The sequence below is a fragment of the Trachypithecus francoisi genome, unplaced genomic scaffold, assembly GCF_009764315.1.
Source record: "Trachypithecus francoisi isolate TF-2019V2 unplaced genomic scaffold, Tfra_2.0 Lachesis_group7, whole genome shotgun sequence".
Classification (NCBI taxonomy): Eukaryota; Metazoa; Chordata; class Mammalia; order Primates; family Cercopithecidae; genus Trachypithecus; species Trachypithecus francoisi.
In genome coordinates this window covers 82,597,606-82,623,304 of record NW_022681472.1, presented here as the reverse complement: position 1 = coordinate 82,623,304, position 25,699 = coordinate 82,597,606, and the positions used below count along the sequence as shown (strand labels likewise).

The 25,699-nt window shown below is 40.6% G+C and overlaps 1 long non-coding RNA gene across 1 annotated transcript in view; it reads left to right on the top strand.

Moving 5' to 3' along the window:
* LOC117079197 overlaps nt 1-25,699 on the top strand; it is a 193,583-nt gene that overhangs the window by 17,804 nt on the left and 150,080 nt on the right. The window contains exon 2 of the long non-coding RNA XR_004435306.1: nt 11,483-11,586. This is a non-coding gene — a long non-coding RNA (uncharacterized LOC117079197). The remainder of the gene's footprint in view (nt 1-11,482; nt 11,587-25,699) is intronic.

The following is a 25,699-nucleotide window of genomic DNA, read 5'->3' as shown; positions in this document are numbered from 1 at the left end:
GATCGACTGTTATAATATTGCAGTGCTTCTCTTCAAATAACCCTTATTTTATTTAATAATGGCCCCAAAGCAGGAGAGTAGTGATACTGACATATTGTTACAATTGTTCTACTTTATTATTAATTATCGTTATGAATTTCTTACTGTGCCTAATTTGTACATCAAACTTTATCATAAGTGTGTATGTATAGGCAAAAACACAGTATATATAGGGTTTGGTGCTATCTACTGTTTCAGTAATCCACTGAAGGTCTTGGAACACAACCCCTGTGGATAAGGGTGGACCATTGTAATGGTTTTCTGCTAAATAAGAGCATGGGGCAAATAAGTCTTGTCTTTCAGATTACCTTTCAGTTCTCAGAAGTATCAGTTGCCTCAGTTAATATAAAATTCATATCCAAGATTCTTTCTCTTAGATAGTAGTGGAAGGAAGAAGACAGACGTGGGAAAGGATGGGAGAGAAGGCAGGAAAAGAGAGAAGGCAATGCTGGGGAGGAGGCGGAGGTGGGATGAAGGCTCGGGTGGGGAGAAGATACAGGTATAGAAGGCAGGAGGTGGGAGAGGGCTATGGTGAGGAGAAGGCAGGCAGGAGAAGGCTGTCTTTCTCTGTTTCAAAGGGCTTTTGATAAGGTGAAATTGAATAATGTATATGAAATGCTGAGAACATTCTGTGGGATGTAGTATGTGCTCAAAATATTTCTTACATGTAGCTAATACTTTAATAGTTCTTCCTTGTTCAACTGTCTGCTGGATAACTCCCTGATGGCAACTCAAAGCCAAAGTCTCTCAAATGTTACTCATTTTTTCCCCCATCTAACCTGCTCCCAACTCCTGTGCTCCCTCTAGAAATTAGTAAAATAGCAAAACTCTCTCGCCTCTGAGGTGAGATACTTTGCAGCATCTGTGACTTTTTCCCCCTGGTGTCCAGTTGGCCACCAAATCCTCCTTCTGGATGCCTCTGGGACATATTTATTCCTGACCACTCCCACTGCCGCAGGTTGAACCCAAGTTCTTGCATTAACCTCGTGTGTTTGTGTAGTCCCTCCTTGTCATGCATGACTGTATTAGTTTGTTCTTGCGTTGCTATAAAGAAATACTTGAGACTGGGTAATTTATTAGAAAAAGAGTTTTAATTAGGTCATGGTTCTACAGGCTGTGCAAGAAGTGTAACACTGGCATCTTCTCAGCTCTGGGGAGACCTCAGGAAACTCACAATCATGGTGAAAGGCGATGGGGGAGCAGGCACATCACATGGTCAGAGCAGGAGCAAGAGAGGGAGGCAGGGAGGTGCCACACTTTTAAACAACTGGATCTCATGAGAACTCACTCACTATCATGAGAACAGCACCAAAAAAGATGGTGCTAAACTATTTATGAACAATCCAGCCCGATGATCCAGTGACCTCCCACATTGGAGATTACAATATCTCCTTACCTCCAACACTGGAGATTACAATTCAGTGTAAGATGTTGATAGGGACACAAATCCAAACAGTATCAATGACTCTCTTCTCCAACTCTTGGTTCACAAGGCTGGAAGCTTAGCCTTGCCAGAATACATATTCTGTCATAACAGGTCTGTGCTCATGAACCTTCTGCCAATGCCTGTTGCCTGCAGGAGAAAACACAGCCTGCAGGGTGCTATGCACCCTCCGGCTGATCTCTTCAGCCTGTCTTTCCTGCATTCTGCTCCTCTGCACTCCTCATTGTCCTTGGGGGAATTCCATGCTGTTTCTCAAGCTCCATGTGCCAGAATGCTCTTCCTTTCCTTTCCTGTCCTTGCAGAATCCCTACCTTCTTTACAGCCTGGGTCCAGGAAACCATCCCTAATAAATAATATTCCCTTCTGTGTTCTTGTGCTCTTGGTTTCCACCTCTCTTCTGGAATTTAGGTGGAGCCTTCAATTTTATTTATTTGTATTCATAGCTGTCTGTCCTCCAAATGAACTGCACATTAAATGCATACTTTATGTTGTTTTGTTTTGTTTGCTGCACCAAGCAGTGCTTAAGACAAAACAGAGACTGAGGCAATAATTCCTTGAATAAATAGTGCAAATCTTGATTTCATCTCTAGGTAGCTGGCTGACCCCAGACTTGAGATCTGACCTCTGGGATGACATGGGTAATGTTGGATTCAAGTTTTTTGTTCTTCGTTTTGTCTTTGCAACTTAAAAAGAAAAGTTAGAGATAATTCACATACCGTAGAAATAACCCATTTCAATGTACATGTCAGGGTGTTTAGTATATTCAAAAAGTTATGAAACCATCACCGCTATATAAGTCCAGAAAAATGTAGTCACGTCCAAAAGAAACTCTGTAACCTTTAGCAGTGACTCTCCACTTCATACTTCAGCAAGTCCCTGAATAATAGCAATCTCCTTTCTGTCCCTATGGATTTTCCTGTTCTGAACAGTTCATATAAATAGAACCATACAACGTGTAATCCTTTATGACCAGCCTCTTTCACTTAACCTCATGTTTTTCAGGTTCACCCAATGCAGCATGTGTAATACTCATTCCTTTTCACGGATGAATGATATTCCATTGTATGGATATGCCACATGTTATTTATTCATTCATCAGTTGATGGACGTTTGGATTGTTTCCCTTTTATGGCTTTATAAAAATGCTACTATGAACATTAATGTACAATGTTGTGTGAACATAGTTTCCACTTCTCTTGTAAAAATACCTGCAAGTGGAATTGTTGGGTCATATGGCATGGTTTCAGTGTTGGCTGAGAAAATGTACACTTCTCATAGGGCATGTTATGGTTTCATGCAATAGTTAATTACTGAGGACCTACTCTGTTCCAGACACTGTTCTAAGTGCTGGAGATTTAGCAGTAAACAAACTAATAAAACTTCCTGCCCATAGGGAGCTTATATGTTAGTTTGGGGGAGGCAGGCAATGTACAAAATAAATGAGTAAAATATATAGCATGATAGATGGAAATAAGTGGGCTATAGGGAAACATAAAGCAGATAAAGAAGAGGTTGCAATGAAATTATAAACATGATTTTCAGGGAAAACCCCAATTGAGAACATGACATTTAGGAAAAGATTGAAGGAAGTAAGGAAAAGCCTTCAAGGCATTTGGAATAACAAACTTAAAAGCATGAGGAAGAGCAGGTGGTGGGCTCAGAGAACAGTAAGAGGCCAGTGTGGCTGGGAGGAGGGAGTGAGGGGAGACAAGAGGAAGCAGAGGACACAGTGGGGCAGGAAGCATGGGGCCATCTAGGGCACTGTAAAGGCTTCAACTTTTAGTCTGAGTTACAAAGGGGCCAAGTAAAAGATTCAAGCACAGGAGTGACATGATTTGACTTCTATTTTTATGGATTCCTCTGACTGGTGTGCTGAGGGCAATAAAGAGACAAAGACCCAGACTCCAATCAAGAGGCTAATACAACCATCAGGGGGACAGATGACAGTGGCATTGATAGAGCGGCAGAAAAGGGGATAATGAGAAGTGTTGGATTCTGGAAAGAGCTTTCATTCATTTAAAAATGTTTATAGCACCTACGATAGCACCAGGGATTCTTATAGACGCAGAGATTCAACAGGGAACATACACTTGCTAAGATGAGCGCAATCATATTGGTCAATATGATTGACCTCTTGCTCATAAATTGAGCCCCAAGGAGACTTAAATCATCATCCATTTTTTCTACTTACTAAATTCATTCAACTTGATTTATCAAATGCCTACTATGTGCAAGGCCCTTTGATAGCTGCTAATCTAGAGCTGTATAAGACACAAATTTTGCCCTCAAGGACACAGACAAAAATTACTGACCTGCAGAACCAAAAAAAAGTGGTCATCATTTTAAGTCACTAATTTTTGGGAGGTTTGTTTTGCAATGTAGTAAACTGATACCTAGGTCCTTAGTACATATTTACTGAAAAGATGAAGGAAAGAAGGCTACATTATGAAATTATTTCTGTGCCCATCCATCCTGAACTAAACAGTCATGTTCTCTTTTTGTTTTCCTTACTAAGGGGAAGACAGGGTACTGATAAGCAAAGTGAGTGGGATGGGGAATTTCTGGGTGCCCTCCACTCTCTGCAGGGTGGTGCGTCATCAGGATGCTAACGCATGAGGTCAGTGAGAAGACTTCCCAGCTGCCTCCATCTGGTCTTTTGGAAGTGCACCTATGCAAGGTGGTCATCTTCAGTGCCTGGGACACAGTCTGCACCACCCATGTGCACCCAGAGCCTGAGGATCTGACAGTGTCAGGCTTGAGGTTTTTGAATTGTGGTTCGTTGTTAGCTTGGTGAATCCATTTGCATCCTCTCAACAGTGTGGGCTCACTTTGCATCACTTTACATCCATAACTAGGAAATAAAATTGGCCTCACAATCCTAGTTCAGGTTTCACCAAGTAGGGTAATACCAGAAGAAGCTAAAATGAGACAATGACAAGGAAGTGAGACCTCCCTTCTCTTCTATGTGCTCATTAGGAGGCTTGGGTGGAGTTGGGGGACATTTCCTCTTCTGTCTCCCCTAGGTGGGGTAGATCAAGAAAGAGAAGCTAGAATGTTGGCTTTTTAATGCTTTTTAACTACATAGCCTGGTGACCCTTGGTTTTCAAAGGGAGAATAATTTTGTCAAGGGTTTCTCCTTCCTCCTGGGCTATCTGCCCTGGGCTCAAGAATACAATGCCTCAGATGCTTTCATTCGACATGTATCTACTGACATCCTTTAGATATATGTTGGCCCTTTCAGAGCTTCATTCACTGAATGAAGGTGATAGGGTAGCTGACATGGATCAGTCGTTCACTATTTGCTGGACACTGTGCCAATCTCTCAGCTTACATCATCTGTGGAAGTCCATACAACAATGCTTTTAGGTGGATATGCTCATGAGTATTGCCTTCTAGATGAGGAAACTGAGGCTCAAAGAGGTCATTTCCTCAGGGTCACAGAGATATAAGATGTCAGAGCTGGGATCCAGACCTCAAAGTTTGGCTGCAAAGCCTATGCTTTCAACCACAATTGCTTCTTCTGTTTATTGGTGGTTCCCAGTCATGGGAAGAATGAACTCAAATGGAAGATGTAGGCCTAATCCACAAACCTTATAGCAAGAGTAAACATTTTTAGCTTCATTTTACAAATGGTGAAACTGAACATTTTATGACTAGACTGTGATGGATGATGGTGGTGGTGTTTCGTTTAAGAAACTCTTATTTGACCATTGAACATTAATCACATAGATGAGGCATGAACAAACATATTTGGAGGTAACTATCGTGACAATGTGATTTCTTTTTGTTTATTTTATGTTTGTCTTTATTTCAAGTGCAAAAAGCATTGAGATGTAATTTAAAATTACTTTATAAGAAAATAGCTTGTTAAATGCTGAGATTGCATGTTAAATAGTCGCAAGTTAGGGTCAAAATGCCATCGATCTGAAAATTGTTGTCCAGCTTTGCAATTACTCTGAGCTTTGTGTCTGAGCTCTTTCTGACAAATCAGGTAACAAGAAATAGCTCCGGATATACTGGTTCCTGACACTGCATTAGACACATGCAGTCTAATATTTGATAGTTTAGTTGGCATCAGAATTCTTAAAGGACACACTGAACATTTTGTACAATTCATACTGCCACACCATCCTTCAGAGTAGAATTTTATCAGCTCAAAGTAACTCAGCACTTTAAATCATTTCAGGACCTTTTTTGGGCAGTTACTTCCATCTCCAAATAACACACAAAATTAAAGCTTTTAAATTATTACTTAGTAAGAACTTATTGACATATCATTTCAAAGTATGGTGTAAAGGGAAGAAAATAATGAAAAGGGTTATAGAGATGGGCGAAGGTTGTGATTTAACCCTCCTAGAAAATAGGGGGGCTCATCTTATGTAAAGTTTACATTCTTAGTAACTCCTTTTGTTTTCTCTAATCTCTTTATGCCTTAGTTTGCCTTTCTCATTTCTACCACTGTGCTACTTTTTTCTCCACTAAATGTAGACACAAGAAAATCTCACTATTTCCATGCATTGCTGGGGAGACAGTGTCTTTTTAAGTAGCATTACTCTCGTTTTACCCTATCTTTGTTGAAGATACTAGAACTGAGCTAACTGTTGTGATAGGCCATTAAAAATGATAATAATAGCTACTCCTCACATTGATGAAAACACATTCTATGCAAGAACTCGAATTAAACTTTGTAACAACTCTCTGAGGCAGATATTATTATTGTGCTTATTTTGTTGATGAGGAAGCTGAGGTACAGAGAGCCTCGTTTATTCAAAGTAATATGGCTAGGATGCAGCAAAGCTGGGATTTGAACTCTGGCAATCACTACCCCATATCACCTTTGGTTAAATGAGATTATTGCACTAACAAAGCCATCCATGAGCCAGCCCGTATTCAGTTACTCTATCTGAGCCTCTTTCACTATTGGCTTTCTTTTGGTGGGGGGCACCTAGCATGTGTTGTCAAGCACACAATTTAAAATATATCCATATTAGAATCCTTCCCTGTTCTCTTTTTGAGAGCCCAGTGTCAACACTCCCAGCTCCAAGAATAGCTCTTGGAAAGTTCTTGCAGCAATTGCAAAAATATTCTTTCCCTCCCTCTTTCGCTGGCTGGTTTCCAAGTCTTACATTATGGGTTTGGGAGTCTAAATAGTGTGAACCTGTAGGCTAAGACACAATCTGGAGTTCCAAAAGAGGGATACTTTTCGGCAGTTGGATGCAAAAGAGAGCAAAGTCATGTCACCTGTATCCTGCTGAAGTTTCCTCCTACAGAAAGGATACAAGTACTTACACAACATCTTTCTCCAAATGTTCAGACAAATTGCTTGTACAATAGTTAACGATATAATTCAAAGTGGAAGCTGAAATCCCCGTGCAGATGTGCCCCATAAAGAGCTATCCCTGAGCTTTGAAGTAAGTCGGCATGATCTCTCCTCTCACTATTGCCTTCTTATTAACTGTGTTTAGGCAGTTACATAACCTTTTAGGGGCCTCAGTTTCCCATCTGTAAAATAGGATAAGATTAGCTTTGCTACAGGATGGTTTAAGGTTTATGTCAGGTATTATATATAAAGAATGCAATGGAGAACCTGGTGTATAGTAAGCAGCCAATAAATGCTCCTGTAAGTCCGTTTGATGATGTCTGTGTCTATTTATCCTTTCCATGCTCTGGTCAATAGCTTTTTCTCTACTTTGAATACTTGCCTATATGGACATTGGCTCGTGGGAAATAGTCTAGATAAATGCATGTGAAATTCATTGGTTTCTACAGGCATTCTTTATGTGCCTAGAACTGAAGTAACTTCTGGGAGGTGGTACTGAGGGAGTTTTAAAAGGGAGATGAAGTTGTCCTTGCACACAAAGAGTTTATTCTCAGATCTAGGAACACACAAGGAGATTAATGAGAAAAGAGTTTTTTAAAGCTCAGCAGCCAATGGATATTGTGAAAACGAAGTGAATTGTGTAAATAAGTAATTGCTGTGTTCACCCAACTTGGAATCCCCCCACCTCCTGATGATAGACACTTGTGTCTAGTTCAACATGTGTTACAATTTTACATGTTTCTTGTGTTGGGTGCATACCCACCTTGCTGAATGGACTAGTGTTCTCCAACAGAAATGTGACGTGGGCCACATTTACAAATTTAGATTTTCTAGTAGCCTTAAAGAAAAGTAAAAAGACACAGATGAAATTAATTTTAATAACATTTTAACCTAATATGTTCATAATATTATTAGTTCAAGTAGTAATCAATGTAAAAATGATTACTGTGATGTTCACATGCTTTTCTGTCATTTGAAGACTAAGTCTTCAAAATATGGAATGTATTTGACACTTCCATCACATCTCAATTTGGCCTGGCCACATTTCCAGTGCTCAAGTAACCACATGTGGCTAGTGGCTCCCGTGTTGGGCAGGGAAGAGCTAGACAGTGGCTCCCTTGAGGTACAGGATCTTTTATTCTTCTTTGTGTCTCCACTGTATGCATCTTTGTACCTGGAATCTGTCTTATGCCAACTCGGTGTTCAATACTTTTGTTGTATGGGTTTGAGTTCCATTTTCACACTTCTGCACTTGCCATCTTACCTGACTACTTTTCTCGCCACTGCTTCATTGAGTGATACTGTCTTCATTTCTCAAAGGTTGCCCATATGCCCCCTTCCATCACCCTTAATCCCTAGCTGGCACCTGTCCATTGCTGGAGTCAGTGAGAAACTTGTTCACAATGCACCAAGTAATGGTTCAGTTCAACCCTGCTTTGTCTTCAGGATCTTGTGGCAGGCTGTCTTCAGTCCTGGAAATCCCACTTAAAGGGTAGAGGCTGAGGGATTGGAACCAGTTAAAAGGAGAGGAGCAGAGAGTGATAAAAGGTTGCAAGGGTGGGATTTATGTGATGAGGATGAGAAAGAAGAGCATGTGAGTCTGCAGAGGAGGATGAGCCAGGTGAGGTGCTCAGACTCTGGCAGGCACATGAAAGGATGTGCCAAGGAGGACAGGGACCAGTTATTCTTATTATCCAGTTAGCAGGGGTTGGGTCACTGGAAGGACCATTGAGATTGCAAAGGAGACAAAATTCAACTGCAGAGAGAAAAAAAGAGGCCTGTGGCATCAAATATACCTCTGTCTGAAGCTACTCTATCCACAGTCTGTGACCCTGAGTAAATTACTTAATCTTCCTGGACTTGAGCTTTGGTGTCTCTATCTCTACAATGGAAATAAAGTTTCAACCTTAAAGGTTATCTTGACTATGCAGTGATACTCAGATGTCTGCTGTGCATGAGATGCCAACAAGGAAACTAAAGGAATTGAATTCATTTTAGACAGAAATATTTCTTTTCAATTCTTCCAATTCCACCCCTCCTGCTACTCTTTGGCTGGCTTTGGAATTCTCATGAAATTAGATGTCAGTGTTTCCAAATGTCTGAGGAGAACACTATTAATGGCATGAGACTGTGAGAAGGTTGTTCTTTTCCAAATTCTCTTTCTCTTTGCCTGGAGAGATTCTCAGTTTGGTGTCAGTCTTTAATGCCTCTTCAACATTTGTTTCAGTCTTTCTCAAGGACAATAGAAAAGGGCTCAGGAACAAAGCTTTGGGTGGGCAACATTATCTACCTGGAATTTAATAGCATAGTGAAGTTTACATAGTAATTTCTATTTAGGATAATTCATACTTAAATTCCGTTTATTGCAATGTGATGGTTTTCTTGTACAGTAAAGTAATTTCAGATGAAAGGGATCAATTAAAATACAGTAAGTTGATGATAGTATGTATGGTACAGACCTGGTAAAATTGTAAAGGTGCTCTAGAAATGGCTGAGGTTTGGGCAACACCGATCCAGGCCAACATTGTCCTTTTATGGCAGGAATTAGAGTGCCAGTGAGGGGAAGTTTCTTGTTTGCCCGTGGACAGCACAACTTGAATTCACATTGGAGCAAGATCTGCACTGGGTTTTGGAGACGTGGGTGATAACTTCTGCCCTACCACCGCTGTATGCCCTTGGGCAAGTCACTTGCCTCTGAGAGCTTTTGTTTCTGCTAAATTATATTGATTCGTGGAGTTCTTTACTACTCCAAAACTTACTTGGGGATATCCCCAATCTCTTTGCCCTTTCGTCTCTCAAATATTCTAATGGAGGACTTCATGCTCTGGTGGTGGAAATAAGGACTGATAAGGACAGGGGAAAAGGTTGCTACCTGTTCAGCCTCATCATCGTTCTTATCTGAGTGACTGATTCAACGTCCCCATAGAACTGATTAAAGTGACAGCTCCTTGGAACCAATATGGTACTGACTCCTTCAGAGGATGGTGTGGGACTAACTCCTCAGACAGCTAACTTTCTCAGGATGGCTCTATATGTAATGACTGCTTTTACTTTACTGATGGCTTTAGCTTTATTAATGACTTCCAGAATACAGGAACAATATTGGTACAGTTTTTCCTGCAAATGGATATTTGATTGTGAATATTATTTGGTTAATTTTCAAATTCTTTTTAGTGTTTAGTTATGGCTAATTAGAAAAGTTAATAATATATTCTTAGTCTGGGATATGTAGTTATCCCAGATATATATAAGGTACCTTACCAATATAAGGTAATGCCTTATGTTACTGTGGTCATATGGAGCAGGAGTCAGCAAACTTTTTCTCTAAAGGACAAGATGGTAAATAATTTAGGCTTGTAGACCATGTGGTCTCTGTCACATTACTCAGCCTTAGTATGGTAGCATAAAAGCAGCCATAGACTACATATAAACAAATGAGCATGGCAGTGTTTCAATAAAACTTTATTTACAAAATTAACCAGCAGAATGAATTTGGCACTCAGGCTATAGTTTGCCAAACCTTGCACTAGAATGTATTTCTTTTCTTTTCTTTTTTTTGAGGCGGAGTCTCGCTCTGTCGCCCGGACTGGAGTGCAGTGGCCGGATCTCAGCTCACTGCAAGCTCCGCCTCCCGGGTTTACGCCATTCTCCTGCCTCAGCCTCCCGAGTAGCTGGGACTACAGGCGCCCGCCACCTCGCCCGGCTAGTTTTTGTATTTTTAGTAGAGACGGGGTTTCACCGTGTTAGCCAGGATGGTCTCGATCTCCTGACCTCGTGATCCGCCCGTCTCGGCCTCCCAAAGTGCTGGGATTACAGGCTTGAGCCACTGCGCCCGGCCGAATGTATTTATTTTCTAAACTTCACCCTATGCCACATGCACACACATACTCACATCCTCATTGATGTTGTTTAGGAAGCAAGATTGCCTAGTCTTTAAGGAGGGCTTGGACTGGGATAAGACCTTTCTGTGTACTCAACCTGATGTCCTGTGAATCACAAAATGAATTAAAATTTTGTACCTTTTAGAACTCATAAGAATTAAATAAGATACAAATGTAATGTGCCCGACATATGGTAAATACTCAGTAGGTATTATATTCCAAGCTCTAATCCCCATCCCAACCCTTCCCCCACCAAGGTAATATCAAACCAGAATTGCAGAATTTGTGTCTCCCTCACAAATTACTTGTAGAACAGCTCTTTCCACCCTACATGAGCCTGGGTTGTGCAGACACAATTTTCTCAGGTGCTGTGTGTGGCTATTCTTGGCTTTCTGGCTTGATGCTCTGAATCTAGGGTGTGGAGAAAATCAAGCAGTCTCTTCCAGGAATTCAGTGGAAAAGAATTTCTAGGCAGATTGCCCAAAAGCTACACTGTATTCTTAGAAAGTGGCTGTTGTATCAGTTAAGAGTTGACTATGTGAGACCCTTGGCAGGAGTTGTTCTTTGAGGACTGACCCTGGGTCTTAGTGTTCCAAGGGCTGTGAATGACAACACCACCACCATTTCCATGATCAAAGACCCACACCGCCACCCAAACAGTCCTGGGATGGGGTGCTTCTGTCACTTCCTACAATCTGGGGACACATTCGCTCTGCCCAGTCCAAAGCTGAAAACAGTGGAAGAGAAACAGCAAAGAAGACAGGACTTCAGCAGGTGACTTGGGCTTCTTTTCTTCAGCTCTGCCCGGAAGGACCCTGTGTTAGACCAGCTGAATTCCGTTCCCTCCCTGCCATGTTGGTACAAGACCTCCAGAACGCTCACTGCCTTGGAGTCATCAAAAGGTAGAGCTGAGATGGCCTTTGAAAATGCTCTAGTCTAACTCCCTCGTTTTCTAGCATTGGAGGTGGGGCGGGGGCAGGGGGCTATGTCACTTCATAAAAATCACACAGGCCGTGCGCGGTGGCTCAAGCCTGTAATCCCAGCACTTTGGGAGGCCGAGACGGGCGGATCACGAGGTCAGGAGATCGAGACCATCCTGGCTAACACGGTGAAACCCCGTCTCTACTAAAATATACAAAAAACTAGCCGGGCGAGGTGGCGGGCGCCTGTAGTCCCAGCTACTCGGGAGGCTGAGGCAGGAGAATGGCGGGAACCCGGGAGGCGGAGCTTGCAGTGAGCTGAGATCCGGCCACTGCACTCCAGCCTGGGCAACAGAGCGAGACTCCGTCTCAAAAAAAAAACAAAAAAAACAAAACAAACAAAAAAAATCACACAGATGTGATATTAAAGCCAGCTCTCCTGGATTTCCCAGTTCAGGGCTATAGTCACAGTGAGATATTTGAATTTGAGAATCTTCCTGTGATTTAGAAGGAGTGTTTCTCCTTTCTTATTTTATAACCCAAATTACCAACCAGCCCCCTATACCTGTATATGTCTATAATTAATATACATTTTATAGAGGCATATGTGTCCATGTGCATATATAATATATATCTACCTCTGTGTGTGTATATAGATGTATGTAAATACATAATTTATATATGTTTACATATATAGTTTATATATATATATACAGAATTTACTTTATTCTTCCATTTATTTTTCATCTACTTTGTAAATAATGAGTGACGTCTATGTTTCAAGTCCTATAATTATGATCCTGGTAGTATGTGTGCATATACATGCACGTGCATTCATGTGTGTGGTGGGGAGTATGCCACAATAGTAAGCAGTTCACAGTACTGACTCTCAAGGAATTTATAGTCTCATGGTTTCTGGAGGTAAGAACTTCAAAAAGGATTAGCTGGGCCAATCTTGCTTGTGGTCTTTCACTGGATTGTGGTCAGATGTTAGCTGAAACTTCATTCTTCTGAAAACTTAATCAGAGGTGGAGGACACCTTCCAAGTTGGCTCATTAATGGAGCTAGAAAGCTGGTGCCAGCTGTTTGCTAGGGTCCTTAGCTCCTCTCCACAAGGACACATGAATGTCCTCAGGGCATGGTGTCTGGTTCCCTAGAGTGGGCAATTTATGAACCCTAGGTGGAAGACACAATACCTTTTATGACCTAACCTTGGGAGTCACATATCTTCACTTTTCCATATTTTATTGATCACATAGGACTGGCCATACATTGACATGGGAAGTGTCTCCACAAGATCATGAATACCAGTAGGTGGGAATCACTGGGGAACATATTGTGAACTGGCCCCAGCACATATTTTAAGTGGGAAACGTATGGATAATTATAATTATGTGTGATAAATACCATTAAAGTGGAAGTATACAGTGTAAGAGAGCAAATGATGGGTATAGATAACCTTATCTGAGATTGGGGAAGGTGGCAGTAGTGGTGTTGTTAAAGACTTTTTGGAGAAAGTGGTTTTCATCCTGAGACATGATAGTTGAGTAGAAATTGGACAGCTTGGTAGTGGATGGTGTGGGAAGAGTATTCCAAGCAAAGGAAAGAACATTCTTTGGGTTGCAGCTAGAATGGCATTTCTTCCAAAACTCTAATCCCAGGAGATGCAGGACAAAAAAAGAGCCCTGTACTTAAATAAATTGGGAAAATGTAGTATACTGCAGTTCTTATGAGAGATTTACATTTCTCACTGACATCAGTATCAAAAGGCTTGAGAAATTTTTGCACTAAAGATACCTTTTAACAATTTAACCCTAAACTTACTTGGACAGGGACAAATTTAATGTTCTGCAGAGCACATTTTGGGAAAAGTTGCATTAGACAAATATCAGTGCTATCAGTTATTGCCAAATCCTTTTTAGTCTTTCTCAGAAACTTGGAGGGATAAGGGAAGAAGCTATGCTTGTTTTCTTAAGTTTTCTTACTTGAAGAGAAGGGGGCAGAGAATTCATTTATTTATCCAGTGTCGTAGTGAACATTCTTTTAACTGCAAGGGAGAAAATCTGATTTAAATAGGCTGAAATAAAAAATGGAGGATGAGGCTGGGCACAGTGGCTCACGCCTGTAATCCCAGCACCTTGGGAGGCCGAGGTGGGCGGATCACGAGGTCAGGAGATCGAGACCATCCTGGCTAACACGGTGAAACCCCGTCTTTACTAAAAATACTAAAAACAAACAAACAAACAAAAAACAAATTAGCCGGGCGTGGAGGTGGGCACCTATAATCTCAGCTACTTGGGAGACTGAGGCAGGAGAATGGCGTGAACATGGGAGGCCGAGCTTGCAGTGAGCCGAGACTGTGCCACTGCAGTCCAGCCTGGGAGACAGAGCAAGACTCTGTCTCAAAACAACCAACAAAACAAAACAAAACAAAAAAATGGAGGATGATTAGCCCACATAATCAAAAGATCAGGGGTAGATCTTCAGTCTCAACTGGATCCAGGTATTCAAACCAGATAGATCAGCAGGATTCTGAGTTGATCTTGTTCCCAGCCAGTCTTTCCCCAGCTGGTGGATAAGAAGACCACCAGCACCTCTAATTTGCCATATACTTAATAACCATGGGCAAGAATGACAGCTGCTTGTTCCAGCAAAAGGCCAATGATGGACATTGATTGTCCTGGTCTATGTCCTAGGCAAGGGGAATACAGTTTCACATATTGGCCTGATCTTGGGCAGGTGTCACCTTTTGCTGCCAAGAGCTTTGAGGCAGCTCCATCCAGACAACATGGATTTAGAGAGAGGATGGAGGAGTGGTTAACCAAATGGTAGAGAAGGATCTTTGGAAGAAAAGATCCACGTAAATACAAACAAAGGTGACTACTACCACCCTCATTGATTACTTGATTACTTGTTAAGTATCAGTTCTTGGCTATACACAGGGAAAGCACAGATTGATGTTAAACCTTCTTTCAAAGGGCATGGAGTCATATGAATACCAAAGAGTGACCCAGGCTTTATCACCAGTTGATGACTTTACCTCTACACCCAGCCTTCCAATTCAAGAGTTCCAATTCATGCCTCAGAGAAGCTGCAAATGACACCCGACTCGCATACAGATGAAATGACCAGGGTCTTCCTGCAGGTACCAAGGGTCTGATAACGATTATAGTGAAATATTCTAACGAAGTATGAAGGCTGTACCAAGGGCAGAGAGAAGGAGGTAATTTATTTTTTCCTGACCAGTGGTTCTCAACCCTCTCTAGATACCAGAACCATCTAGGGAAATTAAATAAACATTGGAGCCCTTCCTTCACAGATTTTGATTTAATTAGTCTGGGTTGGGGGCACTGGGAATGGGTCTTTTTAGAAGTGTTCTAGGCTACTGAGATGTGCAGCCAGATGGAGATCCACTACTCTAAAGACCATTGGCTGCTCGTGGGCAGGAGCTGTGGTTTATTCGCCATTGAATCCTGAGTCTCCAATACAATGCTTGTCACGGAGTAAGTGCTCAAAAATTATTTTTGAAAAATAAATGAATGAGGAACATATATAAACAACAATTCAATGCCAAACTTTGGTTTCTCCCTCTCCTGCATACACCCTTTGCATCCTGACACCCAAGGGACACGTTTTCTCTGACGGGGATGATCTATCTTCCAAGCGCAGTGTGCAGGAATCTTGTGAATTCTCACAGCACTGTGGTGAGGAAGGTTTTTTTCCCCTTTTCCCCACTTAACTAACGGGGCACTCAATCAGAGAGCACACAAATGATTTGCCTCAGGGCCTCCGAGAGGAATAATGATAGGTTTGTGGGGTCTCTGATGCAATTATAAGTAAGCTGATGGAAAGAGATTAAGGCTGCAATTTGGAAATGTAAAAGGTTAATACAGGCTAGATGTTTTTGTCCCAAATTTGATTTCTGGTACAGCTGACCAATGCTAGATTCACATTACCTCCAGTTTAGAAATGTCCTTTGTTTTCAGGGCTGCCTGGAGCTGCTGTCAGACTTTCTCAGCTGCTCTCACCCAAGCTGTTCCTGTGGAGCATCCAGTGAGATGTAGATGATTCTAGTTCTTTCTGGATCTAGAGAGGCCACTGTTTGACAGTCCTGGTTTCAGGAACTGGTGGGTTTAGAATTAAGCTCCTTGTTGCACTATTTCTGAGGGGCTGGCTGTGGGTCCAGGCCAAATAGCCACAGCAAAAGGAACTGGCCCCCAAATTGGGGAAGGGGGTACTTCTTTTAGCCCCTTTCTGCTGGACTGCATAGGTCCTTGGGAATTGACCGTTTACTTCTTCCCAGTGAACTGGTTCTCATGACCTCTGGAGCCAGACTCCCTGGCTTGTGCTCTAGCTCCATTCCTGTTAGTTATGTGACTTTTGACGGCTACTTAACCTGCGTCTCCATTTTGTCATCTGTTAAATGGGGATCCTTCTTGGGTATAATGGCTAGGTTGGAACTTGATTGCATTTACCCTGTTGCTCAGGGATGTGGTCTCCAACCAGGTGCCATCTCCTGCTGCTGCAACTGTGGCCATAAGCTTCATTTCAGCAAATTTTCTCCCATTTGCACCCATTCTCCCTTTACTCCTGATGCTTTATCAACAGCAGTGCTTTGAAGAATTGCTTGTTAGTGTTCATCTTCATGGTCACACTATAAGCTCCCTGAGGGCTGGGCCCATGTCCACCTTCTCAGCTCTGTATTTCCTATGTTAAGCTCAGTGCCTGGCATATGAGATACCTCACTCAATTCATATTTATTAAATTGTCCTAATTCTTTGATGGGTGTTGTGGTCAATCCTGACTACTCACATTGCCATACATGCATCGGATACAAATAATACTGTCAGAAGGAGGAAAAAACAACAGTAGTTAAAATTGGAACAATTCAAACTCGTGGAATTGTTACTGAAGTTCACGCAATCACTGAAATTGTATCTCATGAATCCCTCTTGGGGTGAGAGTGGGAACCTACAGAAAGTGGTAATGGCTCCATAAATTTGTTCCTACTCACCTGAAGGCCCTCAACATCCAAAGATTTAACAGTCTAAATAGCAAAGCTTGATCAAGACTTGGAGACTTTACTCTCTGATCCAGATTCATGGGGCCTCAGTTTATCTAGTGATCTCTGGGTTTTTTTAGAGCAGCCATCTAGAATGGGAACTCTACACTGAGATTGAAAACGACTCTCTCACAGAGTTAGGAAAGACTAATACAAATGCTGTGTTTAAGGAACAGAGAAGAATTTCTGGCACTCAATGAATACTCCACTTCTTCACATTGATGAACATGCCTTTCACTTAGAGTCATTCCTCATGTTGTATTTATTTGCTTATTCATTCACTTGGGCTCTGTTATCCAAATTCTACCACTATCTGTGAAAGTTTGGGCAAGTTACTTGATTTCTTTGCCCAATTTCCATCTCTGGAACATAGAAATGGTAATGATATCTCCTTTGGGAGTTGTGATGAGAATTCAATAAGATAACACACATGACTGAAACATCATAAGCACTTTATAAGAGTTATTAATTAGTAATTGTTATTTTATTTGTTAGGTACTAAGTATAGAGTGTTAAATGTCTCAGAGCACAAGTGTGGACAAAGACTTGAAAACAGAATTAAGTGGTTATATGAGTGAGAGTTGACACTTTTTGAGCATTTCCAGCATTCTCAAATGTTTTACTTGAAGCCTAAAAACATGCTAGTCCTTGGATCATTTCACATTGAAGTTGACAAAAAAGTGGGGTTGATCTTTCTGGCATGTGGCAAGAGAGATGAAAGCATGGATGTGTAGGCTGAACCTGGATCATAAAGTTAGGGTTGATGAGAGACAGCGGTCAGAACCATGAAGAGCTATAAGAAGGGGTGGGGAGGAGCTCCACACATTGGGAGAAAAGAGTCTTGTGGGATAAAGGCAGTTGCCCCACTCTTTTCTTCACATTGACATTTGTATTTCCAATAGTCAGTCCTCAATGGAAACAATCTTTTCCTTGAAGGAAATGCCTGCTTTTTCTTTGTTCTGGAGATACTGTAGAACATTGTTCTTCCATCACATAAAACCTTTTCTTGGAAGTTTCTCATGACATTTTTATTTAGAGGTATGTTCAGGGAAAAGACCTATCTCTTTTTACCCTATGGAAAATAAAAGGTAAACCTTCTGTCTGTATTTTCTATTAATTTCTGGCTCACAAGGAGCTCAGAACACAAATCTCAGATCAACTGCAGCTAATGGTGAAAACCTTATGACTGTGCTGTTTGAAGTCTCTTTCTCTCCGAAATCTATTAATTCTTTTATCTACCTTTTGTAATCTCTAATTATACTAATTTATATTTTTCTCTAGTCCAGGTTTTAGAATTTATATTTAACAATTTTATTTTGTACTTTTTTTCTGTTAGCATCTTCAAATCTGTCATGGGAAAAGTTGGGCTCTAAAAAATTAGCTAACTGAATAAGTACACGTGTTCCTTCTTACAGGAGGAGTTGATGAGAAAAAGAAGTGAGGCAAGGATGCATGGAGAATATGGCTAGATAAACAACCTCAGCAAGCACTTTATCACGTGCACCAGAACTGTACGATTATTTACAACAACTCCCAAATTATTCTTATCTCTGACTACAGAGTTCTCTTTCATGTAACTTGCACCTGTGACTTTTACCAGACTTGACAATTTGCTTGATTATTCTGATAAAAATTTTGGATTCTTCCTTTGTCTTTTCATTTATTTCCTGTTACTGATCCATTTCCAGCTCCTACTCCTCATCTTTATAGTCTATATTGAATACATGTTCATTCATCCATCTTCATTTAATTTCCATCATTGGTTCCTGGGTTGATGCCACCTCTGACCCTCATCTGTACCTGCTAATACCATTCTGTCCAAGGTTCTAAGGTTGAACTTCACTCTAGGCCATAATTCTCCAGTCAACATGTTCAAATCCATACCACCCTGGCAGCTTGACACTTGCTTTAAAGAGTAAACTAGGAGAGGATGATTATTTAGCTCAAAGGGATGTGCCTGGTCCTTGGGAGTCCTTGAGATCCATTCCAATTCTGAGGTTCTGTATTAGAATGGCAAAGAATAGGTAACATGTGTAGCCTCAGTGCATCACCCACAGCAAGCACTCAGTGAACATTCATTCTAAAAATAATAAAAGAACTTACAGTTTTAGAACATTTACATTTAAAAAAATTGATCCACATATGTAGTATTTGCAGTTCCATGTCATGGATGAGAAAGACTGAGTCTCAGAGACCTTAACTGATTTACTCAGTCAATAGTAGTAGGAAGTGAAGATACCTTTGAACATGAGCACAGATATTCTGCTTCCAAAGTTCATTCTCCTCACATTGATTACATGGACACATTTGAAGAGAAGTAAGAAAAGAGATATTTTGGAAGGCAGGAAGGTGAACCACTTCATGTATTCCCTAAAATGTAAGAGAATCTTTAAAATATTGTATAGTTTCTCAAGAATGGGTACTGCCTAAATGCCCCATTTGAAAGGGGAAAAATCTGCATAGTCTGAGGATGAGAAGCCTTGCTTACAGAAAAATACTTTTGCTCTTCTTTAATTATGCTATTGCCAAAAAAAGGATAAGTATATATTATTACACTTTTACCAATCCTGACAATTAAGATTTTAATCTGGATGACTACTAGAGCTTGTAATGAGATTGTATCCCCTATTAAAAGAATGATCCAGTAGGGTAATAAAAAACATCTCAGTTCTACTTAGTATGCTACTGGTCTTAGAGGGAAGTGCTAAAGGCATTAACATGCATCCTAAGCAAGGAAGAACCACACCAGAATGTTTATGGTGCTTGTAAGGTCTAAAGTATTTAGAATTAAAACCTTGTGGAGTTTATTTTGTATATTTTTCTCCATTCCAGTTATTCCAGATTTGGAAATTTTAATTGTCCTTTTTTCTTTGTTAGTATATTTCTGAAAGAAATTACTATAATTAAAAAAAAAAAAAAAGAGCAGAACCAGTAGAGAAATGTGCCAGCTTTTGATACATTGAAGGCTATTGGTAAATTCTCTAAGTAATATTACAATGAAAGACATTTTTATTATTACCTGGTATGTTTATTTTAACCCCTTACAGTGTGTTAGATATCTTTTTTGATTTCTTCTGAATCTAAAGATTTTCAGTTGTTTTCAAAATACATTGGTCTAAAAACTTTGCTGATAGTGATCTATTGCCTGGGAGTTGCTACTCATTTTATGCCTGAATTTTCTTCCTGTACAAGTAGCCACAAGAGGAATTTTGGGGGGTTTGGGGAGAAGATAACAATAGACCTATCTCAAACTGACTGGCTAAAGAAAAACTAGTTCAAAAGATCACAGGTGATAATGAAATCTCGGAGTGTAACTACTCTGAGGGACAGCTATATCTAAAGGCTCTCTTGATCATGTCCTTGAGTCTTTCTCTCTCTCTCACTCTTACTTTCTACCATCTTAGTTACACCCCACAGACAGAGAGCAAGCCTTCCCTAATTGTTTCTGCAAAAATTCTGATGAGGAGCCTCTTTCCATAGCTTAGATCACATGCTCATCTTGGGGCCATTCTCTGAGAGTTTTACCTGTGCAGGCTGAAGCCACAGGACCACCCTTGGTGCAGGAGAGAAGAGCCAGGTCTATCTGAATCAAAGAATTGACAGAAGGAGGGATTGGTTCCCCAAAGGACAATCAGGATGGGGTAACAATCAGGACGTTACTGGAAGAAGCAAGCTGAGAGGAGAGCAGTGAAAATCTCTAGATGCCCTTTATGGTAGCTGTCCATTATCTCCCTAGGCGCTGTCTTGATGAGCTTCTCTACCTCCTGCAGAATGTTAATTTTTGGATAACAATGAGTCTCAAAAAATTATTTCTGCCATTCAGGCAAAATCATTCTGAACTTCTATCTCTTTGTTCCAATTTAAAGCTTTGGGACTACACAGAACACACCCAGTACTTTTTTCACATGATAATGTCCTTGATACATGGAAACAACAGCCTTGCCTCTCTCTAGTCATTTTTGTTGTTGTTTAATGCCAAACTTCCCTTATTCCTCAATCCTTTCCCTTATTTGAAGCTAGAGTCATCTTGGATGTCTTTTCCTCACATTCCCCATCATACTTACCCAGTCACTGAGTTTTCGTGATTCTACCTTCTAAACTATCTCTCAGAACATCTTTTCTTCTCGATTTTCATGTCCACTACTTTAGTTCATGATGTTATCATTCTTCACGTGAACTACTGCAAGGATTCCCAGTGGCTTTTAGTCTCACTCTCTTATTTCCATTATTTATTCTGCCATTAGAGTTATTTTTTCTAAAACATACCTCTGTAAAGGCACAAAACAGCACTATCAACTCAGAAGCTGCTTCTTTATACTTGGTGCTTGCATAACTCTTATCTATGCACCAGTCCCACTGTTCAATATAGCCCTGTGTCTATTGCCATGCTATTCTGTTGCACACTGGCTCCCTCTACTAGAATGTAAGTTTCTGGAGGGAAGTATCAATGTGGCATCCAACTCCATCTCCATAGCTCCTGGAACATAGGAATCAACATGTTCAGTAACGTTTCTTGAATCACTGTGGAATAGAGTGGACCCGGTCTGTTGGCCTCTCCTCATTCTGGCTGCTCTCCTTTGAACCATTACTCTTGAAATGAGGTTCCCAGAACTGGATCTAGTATACCTGGTGTGTGGTGATGCATACAGCAGAAGGTATAAGGATCCTTTCACCTTTCTGGTTTCTTTGCTTTAATGAAAGCGACATGCAGTCACATTGATGTTTATGTCAGATTCATTAGGCAGTTACCTTAACTGAGATAATTCTATGTTAAACCTAAGGGTTCCTTCATGTACTATAACTTTCAGAGTTTTTTTGCATAACTGATCTGTAGTTGTTTTAGAGTAGTTTCTAGAGTGCACAAGTCTATTTTTTTTTTTAAGGGAAAAGAACTGAGACTGAGAAAGAAAGTATATGTTAATTTTGGAAGTAGATTATTTTCCATAGAGGGTTCTTTAGTAATTTTATTTAACTCTACACAGTGGTTTTCAACTGTGTGTGTTTGGGAGGGGGCAGGGCAATGTTTCCCACCTAGGGGACATTTGAAAATGTCTGGAGACAGTTTTGGTTGTTATAGTCTATGTGTATGGGTGGGTGCTACTGGCATTTAGTGGGCAGAGACCAGGAATGCTGCTCAATATCCTACAGTGCACAAGACAGCCCTTACAACAAAGAATTATCTGGTCCAAACTGTCAATGCTGCCAAGGCTAAGAATCCGATTTAAGAGCTAAAGCCCACCACCATCACCCCAGCACACTGACCAGGAGAAATAAAACAAATACTTAAAGTGACATGCTTGTCGGTGGTGGAACAGAGCTCTCAATCTTTCAGTTTCTAATTGTTGTTGTTTTTCTAATAATGTTGTATCATGGGAATTCTTCTTGCTTCATGCTTCAGGAGGGTAAAAAGAACACATATCTTTTGATTTTGTTTTTCTCATCCTTCTTTCTCTCAGGGTTTTTTTCTTGTGTGTGTGTGTGTGTCTCACTCTGTCACCCAGGCTGGAGTGCAGTGGTGTGATCATAGCTCACTGCAACCTCAAACTCCCAGGCTCAAGCAGTCCTCCCACTTTAGCCTCCTGAGTAGTTGGGACTACAGGTGCCTACCACCATGCCTGGCTAATATACATAATATTATATATTCATAGAGAAAGAGTCTTGCTGTGCTGCCCAGGCTGGTCTCAAATTTCTAGACTCAAGCCATCTTTCTGTCTTGATCTCTCAAAATATTAGGATTACATTAGGCATGTGCCACTGCACCTAGCCTTATCCTTCTTTCTTTAAGCAAGAGCACATAAATGCAGAGTGTATGTATTACTTGCTTTATCTTTCCTAAACTTGTCACTATCCACTCTGGATTATTGACTTCTCAATAAATATTAGGCTTCAATTATTGTGTTGAACAAGTTGTGTTATTGTGTTGAACAAGCATTGACCAAGGACCCAATTAATATGTGCCATATGCTGCCTGTAGATACTGAGTGAGTCAACAAAGAGAACCATATATCTTTTCTACTCCCAAGTTATGCACAAAATGTTATGTTATCATTTTGCCAACTATGTCCTGTAATGTTGATCAAACAAACATTCTAATTCCTTGCATAGAAATAAGGGATTGAGATCTAATATTTTGGAAAATTTGGGGAATGTGATGATGTATAAGGCTTTATCTTTTTCCTCAAGGAGTTCACGCTTCAGTGATGGAGATGTGTAAACAGACTAATTTCAACACAGCAAGAATTTCTGTGAAAGCAGTATGCATCAACTCTTACGATAATTCAGCAAAAGGGCATCTAACCCAGTCTAGGGGATCAGGAAGAATGCTTTGAAGAAGTAATATTTGAACTGAGTCTTGGCAAGGTGAAAAAGGGGCAAGAAGAAGATATGGAGAGAGAAAACTGTATAATCAAAGACGTGGAGGAATGAGATGCTTGTCTTGGCTCCTTCCACTAGAACAGAAACTTGGTTCAGAGAAAAGCCATTCCCTGTCTCATCTCCGCCCTGGGGAATTCAATCCTGTTGTAGATGCAGGTAATAAGAAGTTATTAAACACTTCTGGCTTTTTTTTTTTTTTTTTTAATCAGCCAGACACTCTGTTAGCTTTTTCATATCCATGCCCTCCGTGTACTCTCTTAACAAAGCTTTGAGCTATATCTTGGATTAGAGACAGCTAGCCGTTTTCTGATTTCCACTCCCCACTTTTTTTTTTTTTTTTTTTGAGACAGTGTCTCGCTCTGTGGCCCAGGCTGGAGTGTAGTGGTGCGATCTCGGCTCTGCAAGCTCTGCCTCCTGGGTTCACGCCATTCTCCCGCCTCAGCCTCCTGAGTAGCTGGGACTACAGGCGCCCGCCACCTCGCCGGGGTAATTTTTTTGTGTTTTTTCAGTAGAGACGGGGTTTCACTGTGTTAGCCAGGATGGTCTCCATCTCCTGACCTTGTGATCCGCCCGCCTCGGCCTCCCGAAGTGCTGGCATTACAGGTGTGAGCCACCGCGCCGGCCTCCACTCCCCACTTCTTATTAGTGATAAGATCCCCTGTGCTGGACAAATGGCAGTCCAGAATAACTACGTTTTCCCACCTCCCTTGCAGCTAGATGTGGCTATATGGCTAGCTTCTAGCCAGAGGGATGTAAGATGAAGTGTTGTGTGGAAACTTCCAGATACTTTCCTTAATAGAGATCTGGTGTAGATGCTTTGCCCCTTTTTCTTTATACATTAGTTCCTGCTGGTTTGAACGTGGGCATGAAGGCTAGGATTTGAGAAGTCTTTTTAGACTATAGCATGGAGGAAAAACAAGATGGAAGGAACCTAGGCTCTGAAATTTCTGTGGAGCAGAGTTGCTGTGAGTTCTTGTCTGTCTACCTTTGGAGCTTTTACAGGTTAGAAAAATAAACTCCTGTCTTGCTTAGACTTCTGTTACTTTTGGGCTTCTTTTAGTTGCAGCTGAACCGATCATATCCATTTTATAGATGAGAAAGATGAAGTTCGGAAAAATTAGATTATGTTTCACTAGTTTCTACAGTAGTAAATGTTTGGAGCGTAGGTATTCTGATTTTAAGACAATGGCTTTTGTCGCTCTTCCAGGCTGTTTCACTTGGTGTGATTTTTTTTTCTATCTTGCTTTAATTAAATTATGATTGTCTGTGACTGGCCTCAACATAGTTTGACCCAGAAGTCTTTTAATGTTGATCTGATTTAACTCTAATTTTCAGGAAATGGCTCTTGGGGATCTTTACTTCAGAAATTAAAGAGCTGAAAGATTGGTAGGGCAATAGGATAAAGAATGTTCATTAGACATCATGACAGTAAATTTTGCTATCTTCATTTTGTAGTACAATCCATTGTTTATCTAATCATCTTTTAATTAATTAGCAATTAAGCTTGCTAAGGATATGAAGATGCCCATTAATAAAGCTTGGCAAATTGCTCTCATGGTCTGAGGAAAAATGAGTTTTAGTCATCTATTATTTTAAAGTCAAAATAAATTACCTTTCTTATTATAATTTATTTATTTTTGCCCAGAGTTCTCAATGTGGCAAATACTCTGAACAAAGAACATGCTGTCATCCCAGCTATGTCTTTGTGAGCTTCAGTAACATGCTAATCCTAATTGCTAGTTAAGATGACATCCCAAATAACTGGATAGTAAAATTAGATATGATTATTTCATCTTATACTTAGGACAAAATCATATATGCACAGAATAACAAGGACCTAACAGTTTGTTGTCTCCAGTATCTTCATTTTGGAAAATGCAAAATGAAACAATCAAAACATACAAAGAAAACCAAAATGAGTGCCAAATAACTCAACTGGCTATTTGACAACCAAATTGACCTATATTTTGCTTAAACTGCATAGACATAACTCCATTTTCCACTTTATTGATACAAGCTTTAAAATGCATCTGTCACAGGCTAACAAAAGCAATGCACTATAATGAATGAAAGTGTGTTCCTTAAGGTGTCGGCAGGTGTCCTTATGCACATTATGTTGACCATAGTACAGATGTTTCATCCCTTCAACTTCCTTTGCTCAGCAATATGGACCCTAATATCACCAATTAGTGTGTGCCAGTTATGAGCCAATTATGGATCATAACTAGATATGCTACAGTCTTTGCCATTCTCTTCTTTATCTTCCTGTTCTGCAAACCAAGCCTTTCTCAGGAACTTGGCTTGTGTGGTTTTCTCCAAATGGAAAAGTTTCCAGCCTCTCCTGATCCCAGTCTTACTCTTGTTCTAAGGGTCACTAGTCTCATCTCTGCACAAATATTTGCTCTTTTTGTCAAACCCTTTTGAGAATCCAGAAGGTACTGGATTAATGCTGATGAAACAACTGGAAAGTAGGTGGCTGTGTTATTCTAAGCTCATGTTCACTTTCTTGGCTCTAGATATGGCCAAAATGTGTCTATTTTATTGGGCAGAGATTCTGTGTTGGTTTATAATACCATTGAAACAAACTGAGTAGGAAGTGTGGTAAATACCAGCTGATAATATATTAAACAATGGGCTGGGCATGGTGGCTCACACCTG